This window comes from Crocodylus porosus, unplaced genomic scaffold (assembly GCF_001723895.1).
Source record: "Crocodylus porosus isolate Cpor-Errol unplaced genomic scaffold, CroPor_comp1, whole genome shotgun sequence".
NCBI classification, from domain to species: domain Eukaryota; kingdom Metazoa; phylum Chordata; order Crocodylia; family Crocodylidae; genus Crocodylus; species Crocodylus porosus.
In genome coordinates this window covers 137907425-137920573 of record NW_017728931.1, presented here as the reverse complement: position 1 = coordinate 137920573, position 13149 = coordinate 137907425, and positions in this window count along the sequence as shown.

Below are 13149 nucleotides of genomic sequence, written 5' to 3'. Positions count from 1 at the left end.
AGGGGCAGCATCACCTCTCTAGACCTGTTTGTGATGCACCTGCTAATGCATGATAAAGTGCAGTTAGCTTTACAGATCACTTCGTCGCATTGAAGACTCACATTCATCTTGGAGTCAACAATGACTCCGAGATCCCTTTCCGCTTCTGTGCTGCTGAATCGTTGAACAGAAACCACGAGGGAGGGCAGGCCTGGTAATATCAGATTGATTCATGTCGAATTGGATACTCCTACTGCTGTAAGAGTGGCCAGCACACTGCAGTGGTGTTGCTTCCTAATAAACTGGCAATTTTGTTGGAAAAGAAATTGTTTTATCACGTGTGAAACAAGAAGCAAGACTTCTACTCTGTAGTTCTTGCTCCCATCACAAGAGTTAACACCACGCACACTTAGGATCTCACCAAATGCCTGCTGAAGGCAGGGATACCTTGACTGAATGAGGGGTAGTTGGCTGTCAGGGACTATGGATGGATGGATTTAATTTAGACAATATATAACTTCTCCGTTCCCTTCCAAATACCCGGTATTGAGCCACTGGACACATGAAGAATGGATGAAGAGCCTACAAAACTCTTTTGGGTCCTAGCCAGTGTTTCTCAAAATTAGATTTTGATTCCTGGCCACCTCAAGATTTTATTTCCCACCCTTTCCTCTGAGCCTCATGTGCTGTCTTCTGCTGGCAGCAATACATGAAATTTGATGGACAGATAATCTGACTCCTTGCAAATTCTGGGAGGCTCCATGCTGATTTACATTATATTAGGATCAAATTGAGCGTAAAAATAAACCAGTCCAACTGCCATTCAAAGTAATGGGTGCTGCAATCAGTTTATTCCAGGGTGGAATTTAACCCTTTGAAGCAAGGTGGGAATTCAACAAGACCTGATGTTTCCTGGAGCATCCTTCAGGCTCGAATAGTTGACAGAGCAGCTTTTCGTCATGACTGAACTTCACAGAGGAACTTTTTGTAACTTAATTCTGTGCATTCATTATTAACCAAGAAATAAGCAGCACTGATAGAGTATCTTGCTAACTGTGGCTGCCTAGGGACTACATGGAGTCTATTGTATTATGCAGTTGTTCTTTTGCATATTTCATTTACTCGGGGGGGAAATATTACAATTTGTAATTTCCATATTGCCAGATTATCATACACACTCCAATGATTATTCTCTCTATTTGTTTGGAATCTGTCAATTTCTGCGCGATTTAATAAGACATTTTGACTACCCAAATGCCAGGGGACTCTCCTAGGGCAGGATTCTTCTTTTTGGGGGGGGAGGTGGGGGGTGAACAATTGAAAAAACGATCTTTCATGACTAGAAACCCATCATTATCATTCAATTGACCCACCCTGTTCCTGCTCAGCACATAAAGATCCAACTTACAGTTTCCAGTTTGTTAAAAATAAAACCTCCAGGTTAATCCTTGGAAGTTTTTGGCAAATATCATGTCACCATTGGAATGTCACTTTAATACAAACTGTGAAATCCAAATTACGGTGTCGATTATAAATCCATCCTATGCATTTGATGATACATAATAGTTAGTTCTTCTCAGCCATATAACTCATGGCACTTTATAATCATGCATAAATAGTATTACCTTCATCTTACACGTAGAAGAGGGACACAGAAAGGTGCAGTAAATGACCCAAAGTCATAGACCCGTAGAACAGTCGGGCTGGATGGGACTTCTGCAAATCATCTAGTCCAGAGGTTTCCCAACTTTTTTTTATTGCTTACCCCCTTCCAGATTTACCAGCTGCCCACGTACCCCTACCAGCATACTTTAAAAAATATTTTAACCCCTTAAATGCCAATTATTATTACAATGAAAATTAAATCTGCCATTACAACATTTCTCCCATGTACCACCCAGAGATGTCTTGCATACCCCCAAAGGTACGCATCCCAGTTGGGGAATCCCTGATCTAGTCCAACCCCCCTGCCTGAGGCAGGATCATCTCTACCTCAGCCATCCCATACAAATCCCTGTCTGACCTGTTACTAAACTATACGATCAACCCTGTTACACACCGTGAGGCATAGCGCACTAACCTGCTGCAGGCGAAGCAGGGGGACAACAGCAGCCAGTTTCCTGATATTGTTCAAATGCACTCAAGAGATCCAAGGAAGAAGGCAAGTCTTCTCCCCCTCCCCCCCACCACTGAGGAAGGCAGAAATTCCTCCAGTCCATATCAATCTGACCATTAGGCAAATTTCTTTCCTGACCCCAAATAGGATGATTGGCCTGACCCTCAGTAGCAGACTAAGACCCTCCAGCCAGGATCCTCCAGGTTTCAGGTCCAGCAGGAGCACTGGCACAGCCCAGTTAAAATCCCCAACCTTGGCTGCAACCAACACCCGGTGCCTCTGGGGAAGATGGAAAAAAACATCCTGACATGTGCAGGAGCAACTGAGGGGTAGGGGAGTGAAATGCCTTCTCTGAGCCATTGAGCAACCAGCAAAGACCAAAAGCATGTGCGATTCCCATTGCATAGCACAGACATAGCTGATCCTAGGCCATCTCTGTCCAATTTTTATCCAACTGCCAGCAATAGAGATTTCATCACTTCCCCAGGCAGTTTGTTCTACTACCTCACTAACAGTGATGAAGTTTTCCTGATATCCCGTCTAAACTTACTTCATTGCCATTTATAACCGTTGGGCCATGTCCTGCTTTCTGCAAAAAGGGAGAAAAGGTGTTCTCCTCCCCTTTATGGCAGCTCTTATGATACCTGGAGTCTGCTATCATGCCCCCTCTTAATTGCATTTTCTGCAAGCTGAACACACCCGTTGCCTTCAATCTTTCCTTGCCTTGCAAACCCTTCATCATTTTTGTCACCTGCCTCTGGACCCTCTTTAACTTCTCCATGCTCTTTTTAAAATGTGGAGTCCAAAACTGCACACCATACTCTAGATGAGGCCTAAAAACAGTGCCGAGCAGGTGCCTACTGCATCTGGCAACTAATACCCCTACTGATGCAGCCCACAATCACATTCACCATTTGTGCAGCTGTATCACACTGCAGATTCATATTGAACCACACAGGAAAGCAATAGCAGATCCTGAAACAGTACCCATGTCTTCTGGTCCTGTCCTGGGTTTTATCAGGTGGACCACGCGGCTTCCAAGATGCAAGTATGGTCTGTACGAGGACACTGCATAAGGACATGTTTGTATGAGACACTCAATCAAGCTACTCTGAATTAACCTAAGGTGTCGTTATAAAGTGGATTTGTCAACCTGCCTTAAATCTCAGCATAGGCCTTAAATCTCAGCAATGGAAAACCACCTGGATTTGGACTATTTTAATATCCCATGGTAGTGAATGAAGGGCTTTGTCATGTATTAGTGACTCTGCACTAACGTCCCATTCGGCCACTCTGGTAAAGTAGCCCACTCCTCTTCGATGTTGCCTGCACAGGCATATTCAGGAAAATTAATTTAAGGTGCGACTTTGAAGTGAATTAATATGTTTTAAGCCTCTGTGTGAAAACTCTTAAATTTAAGTGGCCTTCCTTTGATTACATCTGGGTTCCAGTCTCTGCTCCCAAAATTGTTTTTGGTTTCTTTTTGAATGTAATAGTCCTAATACAAAATGCATACACAGTCCAAGGGATGGAGCCTGGAGGCCAGACCTCCCGGTTCGTAGGGAAATACCCGCACCACTACAACACAGCCAAGTTTCTCCTTGCCCAACTTTCTTTCTGGTCCCGTGAATCTCACATCCCTTTCTGCGCAGTGGCTACCTTCTTGCTCAACAGGTTTTGGAGCCCCTTTCTGAGGCACCTGCTTGTCTCTGTGCATTGCATAGGGATCCTCGCTGCTGGGCTCTGGGCTTTGGATTCTGCTGGGAGGGCCAGGTGTCTGAAGTTACACACTGTGACACCTAACTTGTAGGGGCCTAAGTGTTTTATTGGAGCCAGATTTAATGGCATCCACATAGGAAATGAGTGCCAAGCAGCTCTGTACATTTGCATTTGACTTGCTGTGCACCACGGCTCCAAGGCTGTCATGCCTGAAGCCAACTTGAAGGTGATAGGAACGCTGAGCAAGAGTTTGGGGAGGGTTTGCTTAATCCACTTTGAATACCAGTTTTTAGTTACTGCAGAGCATCTCCTTGCAGACAAGCCCTGATGGTCTAATCCTGCTCCCTCTGAAGCCAATTGCTTAAACTCATAGAGTGGAATCAGGCTCCTGGTTATTGATAGCGGGTAAGGTGTTGGCTTTCCTTTCTGGCCTCAGCCAGGATATTAATCCATTTTCTCTGCCTCGGCCATAAAATAAGGTAAGGCCTACTGTTGGATTAATGCTGTGGAAGTTAAATGACTTGATAAATGCAAGGGCACCCAGGCCTCAGCATAGCACCGGCATGCGTTATTGGCTGGGGGCAACTTTCAGAATATGCTCGGCTGGGTTGTGTGAGAACAGCTCTGGAAAGAAAATGAGCATCCTCACACCAGGTGTAGAGCCCGGCTCTAAAGATATTTCCATGGGAGATGCTATGGGGATGACCACAGCAAGAGGCATTTCCTGTATCCAACCTACAGAGACACGGGATGTCATTGGATAGAAAATCGTGTCATCAACTGAACTGGGATCTGTTGTGTTCTGGCCTCATATCTAAAGCCAAAGATCATCCTTTCCATCTCATAAAAGGTGAAGTATAATTTTTATGAAAACAGAAATGTGTTTTACTTTTTCCTGGGTGCATCTACACACTAAATTAATTCAATGCAGTAAACACTGGCACTGTTTATGCTGGAGTTTATTGCTTCCAGGCACAGCATTTACACATGCACTTGGGACTGCAGTATGTGGAGTCAGGGCAGAGAGCCCCATTTGGCAGGACGTCCTGGGGGTGCTCCAACCTAGCTCAAAGTGCTGCAGAGGTGCTGGCTAGTCATGTGCTTGCAGGCAGCCCCACCTTGCAGCACCCTTCTGCCCCAGCCAGTCAGGGTCAGCATCTACATGTGCCTTGCAGCACACTAAATAACTCCACCACGGGTTAGTACTTGTGTTGGGCAGTACTATCCTATGGCAGAGTTAATTAATTTACTCCGGCCTGAAAACATCACGTGTAGATGCTGATGCTTTACTGCAGAGCTAATTAGTCAGCTCTACAGGAAATGTCTCATGTTGACATGCCCACTAAGAACTAAGTACCATCTTCAGTATATCAGCAATAATAGCGAATAAGAACAAAAGCTCATATCCTGTTTGGCAACACCAGGAACTTCCAAAGAAGCTTCGTTCCTCTTATCTCCAAATATAGTCTCCTAAGTTAGGAGACAGCAGAGAAAGGCTTGGGCCCAACAGTTTGTTGCCTATGAACAAATGTATTGGTTTCCACCCATTCTCAGTGGAGGAAAACAAAGAATTGAGGGCAATGACACTGCATTCTCTTCAACACTTCCAAGCCTTTGCAGAGCTTAGTGGAAGACAGGGTGGCTTAAAGACAGAGCTTAGCAGCTATTTCTTCTCCCTGGATCCTGCTGGAAAAGGGAGACAATATAAGTGCTTTGTCCAGTTGCTTTTTTCTAGTGCCTTAAAAACTCTGGGCACTTTTACATGCACTCGGCCGGGGGCGGTGCTTTAATTAGAGCAGCTCCAGGAGCTGCTCTAATTAAAGTGCTGCCACATCTTGTATATCAGCATCCCCCATGCTTAAAAATGATGACGGGGGTGCTTGAGCTAAAGCTTGTTCAATGAGCATTAGTTCAGCTGCGCCCGCTGCCATTTTTAGGCTTGGGGACACTGATACACGAGACTCAGGAGGCTACTGGAGCATGATATTTGCCATGCTCCAGCAGACTTGATTAATCAAATCTTCTCCCATGCACTGGAATTCCAGCATGTCAGAGCAGCCTCTGCAGTCATGTAGAGGTGCCCTCTGGCGCTATGTTAGGACCAGACTTAACGGTGATTAAGTGTCTAAAGATGCAGCTAGATGTCTGATATGTGGGTATCTTTGGAAATCCCATTAGGCACCAGTCAGCCACTTTAGATGCCCAATATCTGGTTTTTGTGCACCGGAAGAGGTGAGTACACTAATAAAGGACTATCAAAGGGTGGGAGCATGAACAAGAAAGAAGAAGAGCTAATATTGATGATAGCAGCAGTCAGGTAGGTGATGCAGTTGGTAAAAGCTATTTGAGAAATTGGTAGTGGTTGGTATGAAATAGCTTACATGTTTGCATGCTAATACAAGGAGCTGGGATCACAAAACAGAGGAGCTACAGTTACTGGGGCAGGACTTGAAAGGATAAAAGGGATAGGGATAAAGCAGTGCAATGGAATGATCAGGGGCAGATACTGCTATAAAAGCAGACCAGGGTGGATCTGGGGCGGATGCAGTGGCACGAATATACCTCTCTTTCAATCAGCCACATTGCAGGAGCAGCAACTGGGGGCTTTAAGTCCCCAAAGCAAGAAAGAATTCCCTCCTCCCCTTTCCCTGTTCCTAGCGGCATGTCCCCTCCCCTTTCCTCCCCCAGCCCTTCACCCACCATGCAGACCTGGGCACAGCAGCAGCTCCTCTCAGCCCAGTCCCCTAGGTGTTCCTTTTCAGCCCAGAAGCAGATGTAGGGGAAGGGAACCTGCCCACTGCTGCCACTGTCTCTGGCCAAGCCTGGTTGGAGCAGGCAGGAGCGGCTCTGGAGCACCTCTCCCAACTACAGATCAGCTGCGGACAGCGGCAGCAACAGCGAAGAGCAGGGGGCAGAAGAGGCAGGGAAGGAACATGCCCCTGAGCATGGAAGAGAAGTTTTTTACATGGTTGAAGGACTTTAAAACAATGCCCAGCTGAGCTCCTGTGAAGCGGTCTGCCCTCTCTGTTTTGCATGTTGGGGGCGGGGTGCATGGAGCAAGGGATGCAGCTACCCCTGCAGGGCAGTTTACTGTTCCTGCACACCCCCTTACAAAGTCCTGCCTCTGTCCATGGGACAGACTAGTTTGGGCATTAAACTTCAAGACAGACATGGACAAATTAGAAGGGATTTGGTGGAGAGGAACATAGATGGCATGACTGGCTGTTTAGGAAACATCCATCCTTGGAAGTTTAAAGAGCAGGTTAGACAAACCACTTGTCTAGGATAATTTAGACAGGGATGACCCCACCTTGAGACACCTTGGACAACTTCTTTGGAGCTGCCAATGAGTCTCCATCTCTGATTCACTCACTGTAATGTAGTTGTCGGTCTGTCCTCAGAGGTACAAGAATCTGACAGTGTCTGCCGCTTGCAAAAGCTTCTCTCTCTGAAACGGTTAATCTACAAGATGCAATTCTACCCTGCTTTCTGCCTCCCAGGGGCTGACAGCCTTTCAAGTGGCCAAACAGCAGAGACATAACAAGCAGTTTCCATGCCTGGATGGCCACTTCCATCTCCCCAGCATTCTTGCTTCCCCCTTAGGCTCCCCCTTGGGCTCCTAAAGGGCAATTAAAGTCCCTAAGTCTCTTTGCAGAACTGCCCCCAAGCACTTGGCCAAACAGAAACTCAGCAGGTTAAAGAATGGACTTTTTTGTGAGTAAAAATATCAACATTTTTCACAAACTTGGAATTCTTGTGGGGGGGATCAAGATTTAAAAAAAGTGTGAAAAATTATGACCAAAAACTTGATAGCAAACAAAACAATCTACTCGGAGGATTCTCGGCAACACATGTAAGGCCGTATTGTGACCTAAGTAACAACAGCTTTACTCTGGAACGATCCTGGTGTTACCTACTTCAGCAGCCTGCATCCAGACTCAGGATTAGCGAGCCTGTCCACAAGAGATATCATTAAATAATACACTGTATGTTTCTTTAGATGTAAGAGATGCTGTATAATTAATCTCTTAGAAACAGGCAATTAATATGCCAGAGACTGTAATTTGCACAACTTTTGTCAACTTTAATAATCTATGGCATAGGATAAAACATAGGGGATGCAGTAATGTGGAAAGAAGTGTGCCTCCCCACATTCAAGATAAGTAAAGCATCAAGGAAAGCAACCGTATATTCTAATTAGATTTCTCGTTCCCCATCTACATTAGTGTCTTCATCACCCAAGTACATTCCCTATGGAAATGAGAGACGGGTAACTCTGAGGCAAAGGACACAATCCAATTGAGTTCAGTGGGTTTTGGATTGGGCTCCATGTTTGACAATACCCACCTAGTGATGACTCTGTTATTAGGATCATAGGAAAGTAGGGCTGGAAGGGACTTCAGGGGGTCTTCTAGTCTAAGCCCCTGCTCAAGGTGGGGTCATCCCTGTCTAAATTATCCTAGACAAGTGGTTTGTCTAACCTGCTCTTAAAATTTCCAAGGATGGATGTTTCCTAAACAGCCAGCCATGCCATCTGTGTTCCTCTCCACCAAATCCCTTCTAATTTGTCCATGTCTGTCTTGAAGTTTGATGCCCAAACTAGGCTTGATATCCTGACTAACTCCATGAAATCCCCTGTGAAAATGGCCCTTGTCAGATGAGTAAAGACTACCAAGACTTGGACTAAGTTTTCCTGCTTGGTTTTCCCAGGCCCAAGATATTCTAATTAAGGTTGGCCCCTCAAAATTGAATTCAGCTCCTGTGAAACTTTTTGTGAGCATTTCATCCATGAAACTTTACTAACATTTCGTCCAACTTCCACATTTTGAAAAAAAAAAAATCGCCCACTATCCTTTAAGGTTTTGGCTCAGTATCCTGATATTTGGACATTTATCCAAACCGTGACAAAAGTCTAAACCCATTGTGTGTTGCTCTTCAACAGTATTAAAGCAGGTACCTTTCATTATCTTACATCCTCCAGTCATGATGCTGCATCAGTGAAAATTAAAGATGCATGTGTGGGATAAGTTGCAATTTAGAATGTCTTTTCCGATTCAGCGTTAAGGGGCTCATCTTCAAAGCAATCTATACAAATCCCATTAACAGCAATAACAGAGTTTTTGCAAGTAACTCCCCATGTGCCACTTTGAACATTAAGCCCTTTATTTAATTCAATACCAGATTTTAAAAAAACGATCTACGAAAATGCAGAGCGTTGATATTCTGCTCTGTGTTTTACAATGGAGTAAAAAGACACACAGGCCTACCAATTGGAAATGGAAATACAACGCTGTCCTTCATGAAAGGAATTAGACAAAAAAAAGCCAACCCTCAAACTGCCTGCACAATAACAGCCTCATTCCCAGGAGCGAAACAAACACAAAACCACTTTTTTATTAAGCTGGATCAAGTTTTAGAAATATCAGTGCATAAAGCTACATATTGGCCTGACCTGCTGGGAGACGGGTCTCAGTTTCAACCTTGCTGCCTACCATCAAGAAGTCCTCTCTTTTTCTTCTCTTCTCTTCAGGAGTTGATTGCCTGGGCCAACTCCCTTTACAAGATTCAAGGAAAGACACCCATTCAGTTTTAACAGAGGTGGTACAGACTTTGGTAGTAACTGAGATTCGCTGACATGGTACATTTCAAAAGATTATGTATTGCTATTGTAATACTAGGTTTCAATGAGTATTTATTGGTATTATAATACTGGGTTTAAATGATTATTGGTATTGTAATACTGAGTTTAAATGAGTATTTACTGGTATTGTAACAGTGGGTTTTAAATGATTATTTATTGGTATTGTGGTACTGCTTCCAAGCCCCACGCACGAATGAGGACTCCATGACACTAGAGGCGGTACAAACCCAGATCAAAAAAATATGGCCCCTGCTCTCAGAAAACTGGAAGTCCATCAAACCTTCACTTTACTTCTATCTTTGTGGGCGCTATTCCATGCCTGCAGATGCCCTTGCGAAGTCCCTATGCTCCTTACTCCTGCAAATATTGCCATTTAGGTGTCTAGGTGCCTAATGACACCCACAAATCATCTGGGGTATTGAGACATCTCCTGCTAGCATTTCTGCCTAGCACTAATTGTGCATGAATAACTGCCACCATAAAAACTAGAGACTACTTTTCAAAATCATGGCCTGTGAAAGCAGGACTCAGGATAGTGAGATTGTTCTCCCAGGGCCATCACAGATGACAACTGCAGTCCATGAATTGTAGGTTATTTTCAAAGAGCTCTATTAGGCTATTGGTTAATATTAACTCAAGTCTCCTTGCATCACAACTTTTAAACATGCTAAAGAGCAGCTCATGCTTGAGAATTTCTTCACCTCGCTGCAACTGAAGCCTTAAAATCAGTGTCAACCTTTGCATTATTTTATAAACACGAAGAGACAAGCTTCAGGGAGTCGCACAGATTTATTTTCACCCCTGGATTCGGATGATATTGTAAAGCATTCAAGCTTTCACTCTTTAGGTTTTATGCTGCCATCAAGATCTCTCCGCATTATTTCCTTACATAAATCCTTGCTGTCCTATACATCATCCTTCAATGATGACAATAATGGCATTGCAAGCCATGTGTCAAAGCATGTCATCATCCGTTGGCCCGATACTTTCGTTTTACAACTACTTAGGCAGGTCGGTTATATGCCTATGCTAAGCATTGCACTTCAGAACATCAGATGGGCTGAAACGCCAAAATCCTTGGTGGATTTTTGCTCTGATCAATCACCCAAAGAGATCTGCTATTCTACGTGTTTGTTTTCTTTTGCTAAAATATATCCAGTCTTTATGAACCAATGAAATAAGTACTGTGCTCATGGAGAAGGAAAATCACTTGTATGCAATTCTGCTTGCCTTCCTCTTCGGTATCCACGATGCAGTGCAAGTGGACGATGATGAGGTGAGGAGGAAAGGATTAGGGATTTTTTCTCTGAGTGTCACTGGCCGTTTCTCAGGCACTTCAATGAATTTATCCTCACGAATCCAGTGTTAGGCTGGTATGTATTGCTATCAGTTTAGGACAGTTGAAGCAAAGAGAGAGGGATCAATATAACCAAGGTCATAGAGTGAGTCAGTGGCAAAATTAGAGACCCAGCGCCTTAAATAAAAGGCACTCACTTTGCCATCTGACATAGGTGGGTTTTGAATCAGGTCTTAAGTCAAGCAAGTTGTTTCTGCTGCCCAGAGTATCAGTCGCTTGCCGTGTAGCACTGCATCGCTCATCTTTGTGGGCACTTTAATTTTCCCAACTTGTTGAACTCCTTTATAGGCCCTTGTTGAGGGTATATACTTTTATGGGCCAGCTTCTTTTTTTTTCTTCCTCCAGGTATGTGCCAATCAGGGAAAAGAATGAAGCACTGTGCATAAAGTGCTATACACTTGTATGCTTCGTTAACCAACCTCAATGATATACTTAGATTAACAGCAAGTATTTATACACCTAGGTAAGCAAAAGCCCAAAAGAATGCCTGCTTTGGGCTTTGGCTACGAATTCCAGCCTATCCCTCCTTCTCCGTAAAAAACACAAATACCTCAGCATCTGCAACTGAAGAACTGTTACTGGCATCTTTGGTTTGTTCTTTAAAGGCTGATGCCTTTAAAAAAGGTCCTAGCTGTAAAAGATGGCACCTATGTCCAGAATTGTTGTCTTGCACTTGCACTTAGGGAGGACAGTACCCTTTCTTCTCATCTCGCTGCGGTAAGCCATGCCATTTTCATGTTGGAGCACACCCAAAATGGACAACTCGCCTAATGACAAACAATTCAGGGTCTTTCCCTGCATCCAGTCGTTTTGAGCAGGCTAATCAGGTACCCTCTAGAGGAGGTTTCTAAATGAGGCCATGAATAGCAAACTAGCAATGGATTTTTAAAAAGGTGTGTTTGTGGGTTTGGCACTCCTGGGTTCTCGTGTTGACTATGGCTCTTACAGTTGTTGGTCTACGTTTTGGCAAAGGCTTCCAGGTCTCGCTCAAGATGTAGACTTTTTGGGTTAAACATCTGTAAATGCCTACTGAGGGTCACATTCAAAGCGACTGTGAAGGCATCTGAGCAATTTAGACGTAGCCATTGTTTGACACAGAGCCCACCTGCAGCTCCGAACAAACAAGGCCATCAGAGGAGGAGGAAGAAGCAACGTCCCCTTTCCATTCAGTAGGCAAGGGGTTAGGGACCGATGCAGAAGTCAGACATGACTGGGCTGTAGAGCCAGACTGGGTCCTTACTCGGAGGGGACTCCAACTCACCCTCTGCTTCCAGAGACGGCGTGCTAACCACTAGGCAACTGGGATGGCCTCAGTCGGACCCTAGCCATACCTTCTGCTTCAACCTGGGTCACTAGGCAGCCCAGAGCGTAAGATTTACAGGGCCAGGGGGAGAAGAGGCAAGAAGAAATGTGGCGGCATAGCCTACTCGTTTTGAGCCAGTTCCCCCCTACCCCTCCACTCGTCCATAGTTATTTGTCTTTAATCAGTGCCTGTCATATGTAAAACACAGAGTCCTGGCAGTGGGGACCAGAAGCCAAGGTCGCCTATGCACCTGAGTGCCCTCCTCACTGAACTACACATCGTGCCCCGTCACGGTCTCTCTAGCCTCTTTGTGTTTGACATTCGACAGTCATTATTTAAGCAAAAACAGACTGCAGCTAGCATTTATACCACTATCCTGGGGAGTGAGAACCTCAGACTAAAGGTCCCTCAAATGTGGGGCATCTCCTTCCTGGGCAAGTGCTGCAACTTCTCGGCTGCGAGCTAGAAGTCCCCACCAGCACTGCTGTTCAAGTGACCATGGGCTGCTGTGCTTTGTATTGAAGTCGTGGCTACGAATCGATTAGGGCTTGGTTCAGGTAGGCATCTCCCCTCTGAACAGCTTGGACAAGACAGAAACACCTGCCTTACAGGACTGTAGTTTTATACTGTGCGTTAAAGGCAGGGACCTTATCTCTTAGAAGAGCAAAGCTCCCTTTGGAGGCATGCTATAAAGGCTGGGCCCAATCCTCACCTGGCATCATTCAGAATGGGGCTAAACCACCATTCACACCAGCACGAAATTCAAGCCACTCTCGTCTTGTGCTCCTTCCTTCAGGAAAAAAACCAGAGTGCATCAAGGTACAATCTCGCACACGCAAACAAAACAACAGCCAGGCAGGAAAGCCATAATTTATTATTCCTTTATTAACAATGTGGCTTACAATTCTTCAAGTAAAAAGGGGATTTCATTTTTGAATAAAAATTAAAATATAACTCTGAATATAGATTTTCATTTATTTACATGAAAACATATATACAGAATATAATCTTACAGCAAACTAATAACATGCCCT